The sequence below is a fragment of the Heterocephalus glaber genome, unplaced genomic scaffold (genome assembly GCF_053883595.1).
Source record: "Heterocephalus glaber isolate CG9 unplaced genomic scaffold, H.glaber_assembly_v1.0 deba00001594, whole genome shotgun sequence".
NCBI lineage: Eukaryota > Metazoa > Chordata > Mammalia > Rodentia > Bathyergidae > Heterocephalus > Heterocephalus glaber.
In genome coordinates this window covers 19,522,367-19,534,885 of record NW_028258369.1, presented here as the reverse complement: position 1 = coordinate 19,534,885, position 12,519 = coordinate 19,522,367, and the positions used below count along the sequence as shown (strand labels likewise).

The 12,519-nt window shown below is 38.4% G+C and overlaps 1 protein-coding gene across 5 annotated transcripts in view; it reads right to left on the bottom strand.

Annotated features, from left to right (window-relative positions):
* Positions 1 to 12,519, bottom strand: part of Arhgap6 (Rho GTPase activating protein 6) — a 499,561-nt gene that overhangs the window by 92,160 nt on the left and 394,882 nt on the right. The window contains exon 1 of one of the 5 annotated variants that reach the window (XM_004871023.4): positions 4,130 to 4,454. The exons of the other annotated variants lie outside the window; for them this stretch is intronic. The gene's annotated coding sequence lies outside the window, so the exon portion shown is untranslated. Of the gene's footprint in view, positions 1 to 4,129; positions 4,455 to 12,519 lie in introns of those variants that run through there. 5 annotated transcript variants of the gene reach the window in all.

The window sequence follows — 12,519 nt, the reverse complement described above, 5'->3', positions numbered from 1 at the left end:
GAGAGACAACCCCAAACCCCAACAATCTAATATCCATGGTTTATTCAGAAAGGTCATTCTCTTGAGTTTTGCTGCATCTTTACAAATGAACTTGATTTTCCCATGAAATATAGTTGATTGAAATAATTTGCATTTTGGTCGACACCGCATTGTTTTCTGATGTGCTGGGGGCCAGTCTCTAATTGCAGCACCTCTTTAGCTTCATCCAACTACAAACTCTCCAGGACCTAGGGAGCTAGCAACGGGCAATGTGGGCTGCTCAAAATGTAGTCTGCAGACCCAGGGGGTTGTAATCACCTTGGGCAGATGATGGTTGCTAAACACGCAGGTTCTTGGGCCCTAGACATATTGGGGGAATTATTGTAACAAGGCATAGGATCAAAGCACCTCCATCATGAGGTGGCAACCCCAGATGATTATTATTTTTGCACAATGAAGGCTGAGACCCGCTGGGGTGATGGGGAAGATTTGGTTTCAAGATGTGAACTCTGGCAAGATTCAGAACATCTGTGAGCCTCTGCTTTCTCATTAGTAGAGGAGTGAAAAGCAAAACTCTCAGGTGTGCAGGGATTACACAAGACAATGCAAATTAATTTCTTGTAGAGGGGTTATTAGCTCTGACAAGCAGTGAATAAGTGATACTTTAAGTTATAATTAATATTAATCATCATCACTCTAAATTTGCATCTCCATCTTAAGTCTGGCAGTTTTAATGACACCAAAAACTCTTAAGCAATGTGTGCTGAATTCATGAATAAATGGTTCCACTATGCGTAAGACAGTTTGTTTTTTTTTAACGTGCCAGCTGCATTGTGGTTCCCTAAAGTGTGAGAAGCATTGAAAAAAGAGGCAAGGTGAATAGGTTATGGCCTGAAATATGGTTTACCATTCAGATCAAATACGCCAGGGGCTAAATGTTTTTCGGTTGTTTCTAAACATGGCCAGCTGTCATTTATTAGTAGTTAGTAAAGCCAAGTTTCCCAGATAATCAAAATGTGTTGCTGAAGCATGGTATAAATGTAAATACCAAGCTTACAACTGACATTTCTCAAAGGAGTGCCTTGTTCTTTAGAACTCCAAAATAAACACATCATAGTGACAAAGAACTCCCTTTATGAGCTTCCAAGGAAAGCCCAGAGTATTTTTGTGGTTGTCACACCCCTGGTTGGACTCTTAAAAGACATTATTCCTTTACAAACTCAATAGAGTAACATTTGCTAACTCTTCCTCTCTTGAGTCTTCAGCTATTCTCCAATAAGTCTTTCTTTTGGGAGGATTTGTTTTATTTATTTATTCTGGCCTGTGTGTGTGTGTGTGTGTGTGTGTGTGTGTGTGTGTGTGTGTGTGTCTAGTTTTCTAAGACAGGGTGCTGCTGAGTAGTTCAGGGTGGCCTTGAACTCATGTAGCCCAGGCTGGCTTCAAATCTGTGACAATCCTCCTGCCTCTGCCTCCCAAGTGTAGGCCCAGGAATAGCCTGGTTTTTATAAGCAGGAATGTTTTCTTTTCTTTTTAAATATGAATTTTATAAAACTATGAACGTTGGTAAGAATGGTAGTCCATCTTTACCTTTTACCTCGGCATATTAGCTATTTATTTCTACATGAGGAGTGTCCCGATATGTCACAATAACATGCTGCATATCCCATCTAGCTTGTCCAACAAATACTTAATGTGCACTTGATACAGGACCGGCACTCTTGTACATCCTTGAGACTCATTAGTGAACAAAACAGTGAGTCCTGCCCTCAATGAACTTCCAGACTAGTGGAGGGAAACAGATAAGAAATATACACCATGAATGAGTAATCTACATGGCAGGTTCCAAGGTGATGAGTGCTAGAGAGGCAGTGCAGGGTGGGAGGAATCAGGAGTGTTGGGAGGGCTGCCAGAGCAGCCTTGCTGAGAACATGGTATTTGAGCCAACCCTTAAGGAAGTAAGGGAATGAGCCAGGCTGATTTCAGGAGCTGAGCATCCCAGGCAGAGACTGGCTGACTCAGAGCAGCAAGGGGCAATGGCTCAAAGGAAGGGCTACCTGCCTTTGGACTCCAGTTCTCCCACTTGCTGGTCACGTGGCTTTCTAGTAAGCTACTCACATTCCCATCCCTCACCTTCCTCATCTACGAAATGGGAATGATAATCATTCTGCTGATACCAGCTGCTGTGTCTGTGAGCCAAATCTTGCCCACGATTGCTTTCGTAAGTCAAGTTTTATGGAAGCACAGCCACTCATTCATTCAGGTATCGTCTGCAGCAGCTTTCACGCTACAATGGCAAAGCGCAGTAGAAGCAACAGAGACTGCCTGGCCCCTAAAGCTGAAAATATTTACTATCTGGCCATTAATAGAAGCTTGCTGACCACCGGACTAGAAGAAAAGCAAAAGCACACTTATGATTAAGACATGCTTTTTGAGCCAGGTGTGGTGTCACATACTTCTAATTCTAGAACTGGGGGCAGCTCATGCAGGCAGATCACAAGATCAAGCTCAGTATGGGCAACTTAGTGACTTAGTGAGATCCTGTCCCAAAATAAAAAATGAAAAAAGGGCCAAGGATGAAGGTTAATGTGAAGGCCCTGAGTATCACACATACACCAAAAAAAGGGTTTGCTTTTTGTATCAATAATTTCCTCCTCTCAACATTTTGTTTCCTTAAGAAATATCTCAAAGAACCTGTAAAGAAATCATATAATATGGTAATAATTTGGAATACTGGAAAGTATGTAAATGCTAGGGTAAAATAGAAGCAGTCATCTGCAAATGTCTGGTTCACCTGAATCATTAATAAGCCAATGCTGTGCTAACTAACACCATCCAAAAAAACAAATGCCACTTACATCTTGTTTCTAGTGGAAAGAACCTCTCCACTGGTTATCACATCACAATCACATATTCGAAGTTCCCAAGGGCCAAAACATCAGAACAAAAGGCCATTGTATTTCTGCATCTCCTCAGGTGAATTGTGGGCTTTTCCACCAGATATAGACTTAATTCTTAGCTTTAAGCTTTGCTCAAATCTTGGATGGGAAGGAGGGTAAAGACCCTGCACGGATCCCAGGGCTGCAGAGAGCAGAACCACTTCGTTGCATTAGAAAAATCTCAATGACAGGCCAGCTTTTGACAGTTTTGCATGTCTTTCTTTAGTTACACTTAGTTTACTGAAATTAGAGCAACAGACCTCCAGAGACTGGATAGACTTTGAAAATATTGATTATATTTACAGATGGTCCAACTCTCTGCCAGTCACCATTCTAAGCCTTTGATGTATACATTGTCGCATTTAATTAATACAAGAACCTCAGGGATGATGTCACCATCATTATCCCCATGTTTCAGATGAAAATACTGAGGCACAGAGCTTAAGTAAGCTTGCCAAGATCACACACCAAGTGGCAAAGCTAGGATTTGAAGCCAGACTTCAGGCTCTGGAATTTAGACTCACACCCACTACAATATGACATTTTATAATTTCTCATGATTAGCCAGTCCAAACTCCTAACTTTACAAATTAGCGAAGCTACTGCTTTAAGTGAAGTGACTCCTGCAGTAGCAGAGTAGATCTGGGACACAAAGGTCAAGTTCCACCTCTTTCCACCGTGAAGCCTTTTCATTTCAAAGACTCTATAGTAAGGCAAACCAGACAGTGTTTAAAAATCCAGAAGCTTCAAGTTTTCATTTTTGTAAAACAGAGCACATCAGATTTGTTATTAGCTTTATCTAATATCCATGTTTTTCTCCAAACCCCATTTTCCTTGTGGCTACCACAACTAAAATGATGCACCACGGTAAAGCACTTGAGAGGGGGAGATAAGTCACCTATCAGACCTCAAAACAGCCTGCGCCTGAATCATCTGCAGAAATCAGCCCAATTAAGCTGTTCCATTTAATCACAGCAGACTCCTTCCTGCACGCGTTTGCTCATTTCAAGCCGCTTCAGCATCATCAATCAATCTGAAACTAAAGGGCCCATCAATCTCTATTGGCACCAAGAGTTTTTAGCTACCACACATCTCAGATGCTGATAGATCCAATTTTCCTCCTAAATCACAAAATGGATGTGACACAATCACACAAGTTTATCATAATACTCTTTAGGAAAAGAACAGTAAATACAAATATTGATATTGCTTACCCATGAATTGTGCTCACCGCATCTCTGCTGTTCTCTCTAATCTAACAAAACTAAGCTGGGAGTAGGAACTTGATTCTGTTTTTAAAAATCAGTTTTTTGATGAAAAATGCATCCTGAATCAGCAGATCATATCGAGTGCTGGGGAAATGAGCCAGCTGGCATAGCTGTGACTCCCACTATACCTTTTGTTGCCAGAGACATCGGCTACTGTGAATCTTGGGACCAAAAACATACTATCTTTTTATGGAACCACTGGGAAGTTCCTGTCTCTTCAGAACGGAGGCAGACTGTGTCACTGACGGAGTGAGTGAGAGACAGAAAGAGAGAAGGAAGGGGAGAGAGCGTGTGTGCGTATGCTGGGGAGGAAGGGGAGGGCAGGGACCAAGAAATGAAAATAAATTGAAATTGGACTTCCTGCTTCTTGTTTTAATAAGACTATTTTGAAAAAAATCCTGGAGTTAGGAAAGGATTCCTCTAAAAAATATTGCCTTTTGCACAGGGATCTACAAACAGTAATTGGATTGTAACTGCAAACTGTCCTTATTAGGAATCAACCAAAGAATGTTGGAAGCCTCTGGTAAAATCCCTGAGAGCATGATGAAGCACATAGGATGCTTTCTTTGTTTAGGAAAAATTCTCGGTCCTTAAATTACATTTTAAAATCCCCGATTTCTTCCACACACATTAAAAAGCAACAAGGTTTTATTCTCTTTTACTCTGAAGCATAACACACGCTCTCAATTTTATGGTCTTTCTAGAACAATAGTCTGGAGAAATTGTTCATTTCCCGAACAGAGGGTGTGGAGTTCAGAGTGACCGTGTTTAAGCTGGTGCAGGTGGATGTGGGGGCTCAGGGGTGTGATCCATGAAGAGCAGGGGGAAAAGTGAAGACTGAAAACATATCCCAGTGACTAAGTACCTTGATCTCTCTGTATTTCACGTGGCACAGAAACAAACACAACACAAAAAGATATCTTTGTTTCCCGGTTGATATGAAGTTATAGTTCATTCTCTCATGGGTCTCAAGTGTATTCCAACAAAAGAGTCACTGTGATTATAATTGACAAGCTGAGAAATGATTTCATGGAAGATCTTACTGACTGAAATTGAAGGAGTCAGTATGGTTTTACTAGGATTCTGCGAGGTTAAATCATGTAAGCCACACATAGCCTCTGCTGCTGCTGGTATTTATTTAGCACAAGGAAGGAATTTAAAAACAGTAAAATGTGTCAGATGGTTTTCTTTACTAGAATGATTAAACTTAAACAGAAAACCAGAGTAAAAGCTACCTGTTACTACATACACTTCCACTTCCACTACCCCCAAATCTCAGATGCTGAAAATTATTTATAATTCCAGCAGGCAGTCAATATGATTTATATAATTCTGGATATTTATCTGTAAAAGTTGGACCCTCATTTAAAGTTATTTAATATATTATTTTACATGAAACTGATAACTGTGTTATTCATCTTTAATTGTCAGGCAAATGATCTGTTTTGTTTTGTCTTTTTGTGGTACTGAGAATTGAACTCAGGGCATTTGCAGTAAACTATACACCCAGCCCTTTTTACTTTTTATTTAATTTTTTTTTTTCGTTTTTAAAAAGGATCTCACTAAGTCACTAAATTGGCCACACTGGGCTCAAACTTGTGATTCTCCTGTCCCAGGCAAATGATCTTTTAAATTATAAATAGGTGCCAACAATGTGTAATTCTGATTCAGTGCTTACTGTCAAACATTGTTTTAAGCATTTTACAGGCACTGAGTCATTTCATGGTCAAAAGAATTCTAAGAAGTAAGTTACATTATGATCTCCATATTATAAATGAGGAAAGTTCAGAGAGGTTAAGCAACTTGCCCAAAGATTCACAGCTTTAAGTAATGCAGCTGTGTTCTCATACAGCTTACAAATTAACTGGAAAATAAAGCCATAGTCCTTAGCTCTAATAGATATCATGTTATAAGTGCCCAACAAGAAAGAAACAGCAATTAAATAAGAACAATTACCTAAGACTGGAGTGGTCCATTAAACCAATTATTTGCTAGAGACATACATTGTCAGGTCACTTTCATAAGAAGGTGACTATTTCTTTAAGTAAATAATCTCAACTTCAAAATACAGTGTCCTGTGAAGTTCCTTCTCTGTTTTAAGACTAACCAAGTCAGGCTTCCAGAGGAAATGCAGAAATAATGGGGAAGTTGTGTATTAGGCATTTTTACTTTTTGGAAAAACATAGTTAAGCCAGAAAAACAAAGAGTAAAAATAAGGAATCCTGTTTAAGATTTAAATATCAACCCTTTAAGTAGAACCAATAAGAGGCCAAAGAGTCACCCAAACAGCCTTGGAAATAAATACCAGGAAGCAATTAAGAGTTCCAATCTGTGGAAGAGTTTTGCTAACAAGAAAAAGTACTCAGAACACAAAAGTCATTTTCTAGCCATTTAACCCTTCATAGCCTAGGATACTACCAAATAATTTACAATGCAGACTGTACACCATTAAGCATCAACTCCACCTGCTTCTAGGCTTTTATCGTGCATCATTTTGGCTTATACCATCAACAGAATGTGGCAGAAGGTAGTGAAATCCTGCCACATTCCACTGATGGTCTAAACCCTGGTGACATCCATTGTCACATTCCTAAATCCGTTGAGTCACTGAGGCATAAATCTAGTTACTGTGTTGTGGAGACCATGTAGAGAAACATGTAAAACCGCCACCTGAGAATGAGAAAAGCTTAGTTGTCTCAATGTCTCAGCTGAACCCAGTCACAGCCAGCCTCCCAGCTGAACGGTCTCATGGAAGAGCACTGGCAGAACCAACAGAAGAGCCAATGCTTGTTAAGCCATTAAGGTTTGGAATGGTTTGTTCCACAGCCCGAGGTAACTGAATCAATATCTTCTTATGTCAAAGATGGCAGAAAAACAGAAAGAAGCAGTCTAGGTCCTCGAATCTTTCTTGTAGCCCAGGTGTTCCATCAGTGCGAATACTCTGACAACATGAATGAGAAATAAACTTGTATTGTGAGACTTGGGGTGGAGGCACTAATCTCACCTTCTTTACTTTCCTATGTATGCACAAGTAACAAATCTAAACAGTCTGAATCTGGAGCCTTCCTAGACTTCTCTCTATGGGACGTTATGGTGGCTCATTCCTGAGAGCAGCCAATCTACTGGATGGTAAAATAAAAATTGTTCTGTAAATATCATTTTGTAGAGCATTAAAAAGTCTTGAATGAAAAAATAGATGAAAATATTTTAATGACATCCTTCAGGTTTTAAATAATATATAATCAATTTTTAGAAATATGTAATGGTTTTATGTTTCAGGATGAGGATTGGATCTCATAAAATGGTGCAGTGATATTTTATTTAGGTCATAGTCATTACTGATAAACCTTTCTTTGGTCTGATAAACCTCTTTCGACAGATCCTTCAGATCCTTGATAGGGTTCCTCAATTTTTCTAATAAGTCTGGATCCCCAGAAAGTCAGCCCCAATATTGTGCTTGGAGAAATGCCTTGGGTAGAGAGGGAGAAATTTGCATTTTGTTTTATGTGTCTGAGAGGGCGGACCTAGCACAAACGTCATCTGTTCCTTCTTGGTTCTCACTGAGCACCCTCGATATGATGTCACAGGTTCTCATAAGCTGCAGAGAATGGCATTTCTTTTGCAGCTGTTCTTTCTAACCCTGTAGCAAGGAATGCTGAGCTATAAGGTCAGATTCTGAAGGTTTGTCCTAATATGGAAGCTCAAGGAGAGGGCACTCATTATGGGTAAGATATCCTGTGAACTCTTTGCAGAGTATGTCATTTATCCTGATACAAACAGATTCATTGCTTGCTAAACAAAAGAGTGGATTTCACTACAAGATTATCTAAAAGATACAGGGATGCCAAAGTAATGTTACTCCAAATTGGAGAACCCAATCCCAAATCAGATAGTCAAAAATCAGCAGAAAATAAAAGAAGCCCTAAGGATAGATGAATATCATATTTAGGAGACAGAAAACTCCATACTGAAAATTCTTAGGCAAAACAAAGTAAGCAACAGCAACAAAAAATGCCTTGGTGAATTATTTTACACTTTCTCATTTCAATGTTACATTTGATGACATTTTATTTCATCAGTTGCACTTAACCTTTTGCAAAATGTCACCTCTCAGTAGATTTCTTCTCTAATGAGAAAGGAAAGCAATTTCCTCAAAATTACATGAAACTTAACAGACTCTCGACTTTAATGAATAAATTTTGAGTATCACCAAATGTATGGACTTGTCATCTTGCATATGTTGCCTAAAGTGTGAGCCTTGGACAATAGCTACTTAGTTTCAGTTTAAGATAATTTATTTTATAAAGATCTCTTAATATGTGATTTAAAATCAAGGTGAATTGTACCTCTTTATTCAAAGCAAGAAAGGCAATTTATGCATTTTCTTTTGAAGGCTGGTAGTTAACTTATCCAAACTGAGCAAATGAGCAAGCAAGCTGCTTTAAATGAAAAATATATGTGGTTACATTTGTAGACTCCAGAAAAAGTTCAGCTTTAATAATATTTTTGGAAAAACCTTCAAAAGCAAAATTAGTTCAGCTACAAGTGAAGATATATTTTAGAACCATGTGTAGAAGGATAGCCATTCTTTTACCTCCTTGTACATCAGAATAACTTGGTGTGGTTTTCAGACATAGTCATGGCCATATCTCCTCTCCGCATCCTCTGAAACAGTGTGGTCCAATAGACCTTTCTATGTTTAAGGAAAGTTTCGTACCTGTACTACCCCATATAGTGGCGAGTAGCCACCCATAGTTAGTGTGCATTTGAGACATGTCTAGTGAAACTGAAAAATTGATTTTTTTTCCCATTAAGTTTATTGGTACATTTTCGGTATAAAATACAGTTACATTCATCATTGGGATCTTGTACCTTCACATGAGTCTCTTGGTTCTTATTTTTCTCCCCATTCCCCTGCCCTCCCTTCACCCCCTCCACCCTTCCCTATTTGCAAAGATTTCGTTTCTATTTTTTTCCTTTTCTCATATTTTTTCTTTTCCCCTACCCCTCCCAATTCCCCTGCTCCTTTAGACCTTTTCTTCCTGTTACACAATATCAATTATACATTTTTAAAATTACAATATTAAGATCTAGGAGACATTACCACAGATTTTACAGAGTTTAAAAGAATATAGAAAGCATATTTCAAAAATCTGTTTTGAAATAAATTTGACAACTTCTAAGAAGTAACTTAGAGGACAAATTAATGAAACTAACTCTGGAGGAAATATAAAATTTGAATAGCACCTATTAAAGAAAGTATATTCCCAGCTTGAAAACCTACCTATATGACAACAACAGGCTCATATACATTTTAACTGATAAATTATATCAAACAATTAAAGCAGAAAAAAGAAGGAACGCTTCTCCCCTCATTTTAGGAAATCAACATTGTGCTAATCCTAAAACTGGATAAAGATAATAGAAGAAAAAAGTATGAACATAGAGAGAAATTTGTTTAAGAAAACAAACTACTAGAAGTCAGATCTGGCAGGATGTAGAAAGTGGTTTTGTTATAGGGATGGCAGTGTTGGTTCAGCATTGGAAGATCCACCCCCAAAAGTCATCATTTTAACAGAGGAAAGGAGAAAGCCATATGACCCTGTCACTAGTTGGAGAAAGTGTATTGGACTAAATTCTACAGCTGTTCATGGTAAAAGCTATCAGGAGACTAGAAGTAGAACAGAACCTTCTCAACAAGTCAAAGACATGTACTCCATACTTCCAACGAAAACTCCTTCTGTGAATGGAGACGATACAATGCTTTTTCCCTAAAGTGGGGAACAAGGGCATATATGCCTACTCTTCATCTGTCCATTAGACTCTGAAACATAGGTCTAAACCAAAATAGTCTGGCAATAAAATGACATAACTAGGATAGGATTGGCATGGCAGAAGCAAAATCTTTATATGTAGATGAAATGATCATCTACAGAGAAAACACTAAGAAATCTCTAGGAGCCCCTAGAACTTGTACTTGAATTTAGCAGGATTAGAAAACACAAGGTATATATAAAAATTCAGGTCTGTGTATACTTGCTATAAATGAAGAATTGGATATTGGAATTTAAAAGTTATGTAGGAGTACAAAGGACCCAGAAAAGTTTAAAAAAAAAGTGTTGGAAGATGTTTAGTACCTAATTTTAAGACTTCTTCTAAAGCTACAGTAATCAAGGCAGTGTTGGTGTAAGGAAAGACATATAGATCATTGGAATAAAACAGAGAATCTAGAAATAGAACCACACATATATGGTCCACTGAGTTTTGAAAGATTATTTCACATTAGCATTTTATAGAATATAAACTCAATTCAAGAGCCGAGGAAGAGATAGTGTTTTCAGCAAATGGCACTAGAACACCTGGTATCCGTATATAAAAAATTAACCTCAACTCTTTATTTCCATACATGAAAATAACTTGAAGGGATCTATGAACCTAAATATGAAAGCCTAAAAGTATAAAACTTTAAGGAGAAATTATAAGGGAAAATGTTTATGAATTCAGGGTAGACATGAACTAGCTAGGATACAAAAGACATGATGTATAAAAGAAAAAAATTGATAAATAAGATTCCATCAAACTTTAGAACTTTAAATGACATCATTAAATGAAAAGTAGTCCTTAAACAGACCATATTTACAATGCATATAACCCATGACCAGAATGTACAAAGAATTCTTAGAGCTCGTTAATAGACAACCGAATTAAAAAGTAGACATAAGAAGATGATAAATAGCCAGTATAGCACAAGGAAATGCATGCAACTCTAGAATCCGAAAAATACTAATCATGAACAATAACAAGATTGAATTATATGCTCATTAGGGAGATGAAGTTAAAAGTTTTAAAAGCCTTGTCATGACTTTTTCTTTTTGTTGGATTCTCCCCCCTTTGCTTTTAATTTGTCACGCCCAGTAGATTCATTCTGCTGGGTTTCCTGGGGTTGTGGTCCTCATTGTCTTTTCCTAGGGTATTGTCTACAATTTTTTGGAGTGCCGGTTTGGTATTCATGAAGTTCCTGAGGTGCTCTTTATCATGAAAGTATCTTATTTCTCCATCAATTTCGAAAGATAGTTTTGCAGGGTACATCAATCTGGTTTGGAGGCTGTTTTCCTTTAGGGCTTGAAATACATCACTCCAAGCTCTTCTTGCCTTGAGGGTTTGCATTGAGAAGTCTGCTGTGATTCTGATGGGCTTTCCTTTGTATGTGATTTGTTTCTTTTCTCTCTCTGCTTGTAGAATTTTTTTCTTCTGTTGTATTTCTGGGATCCTAACTATTATATGCCTATGTGTAGATTTTTTTTGATCAAGGCTAGCTGGAGTCCCATATGCCTCACTTATCTGTATGTCAAGTTCTTTTCCCCTGCTTGGGAGGTTTTCTGCCATCACTTCTGTGAAGAGTTTTTTTTTTATGTCATCTGCACTCTCTCCTCTTTCTTCATTGACTTTGATCACTCTTATGTTATTCTTCTTTGTATCGTCTGGCAGCTGCTGGATTGATTTCTCATGTTCCTTTAAAATTTTAAAGCAATTTTTGTTTTCCTGGTCACTAATTGCAATCTTTTTTTCTTCTATATGTGAAATTCTATCCTCACATTGGTTCATTCTGCTGTGCAGACTTTCGATGGAGTTTTTAATCTCCTAGAAATCTGTTTGCATCTGTTTTATGGATTCCATTTGTTTCCTATGTTGGGATTCCATCATGTTCCTCAGCTCTATTTTTTTAATCTGTATCCTCTCTAGATTTATTAATCATGTCTTGCACTATCAACACAATCTTTGCTGTTATCTGAGTAATTATTTCTGATTTCATTTTTCCCAGATCCTCTTTTGTTGCCAGTTCAGAGTCCAGTTAGTTGAGTATCAGATTGTTCCATCTCATTTCCCTTTGGGGTCGCTGTAGGTGATCCAGAAGTCTGTTTCTGAGGCTTGTTTACATGTCTTCTCATTTCCATGATGGGGCGGGTGTGCTTCTGGTGCCTGTGTGGCTCACCTTCTCTGCCCTAGGAGCTTGGGATGGTGGCGGGGGGAGCTTCCTTTCAGGTGATGGGCCCGGCTCAGCTTCTCTGCCCTAGGAGTGTGGGATGGTGGCGGGGGAGCTTCCTTCCAGGTGTTGGGACTGGTTCACCTTCTCTGCCCTAGGAGCCCTAGTCCTTCTGCCCTCTCCTGCTCCTCCATCACTTCCACGTGGACCTCATCAGCCTTCGCTGCCCATTTCTTCTTCTTCCAAAAAATTGAATTTTTAACTTTATTTAATCCTAATTGACTTAAATAGACACAGGTGGCTTATGGCCACTGCATTGAACAGTGCAGGTATAGATCAAACGAAATAGACA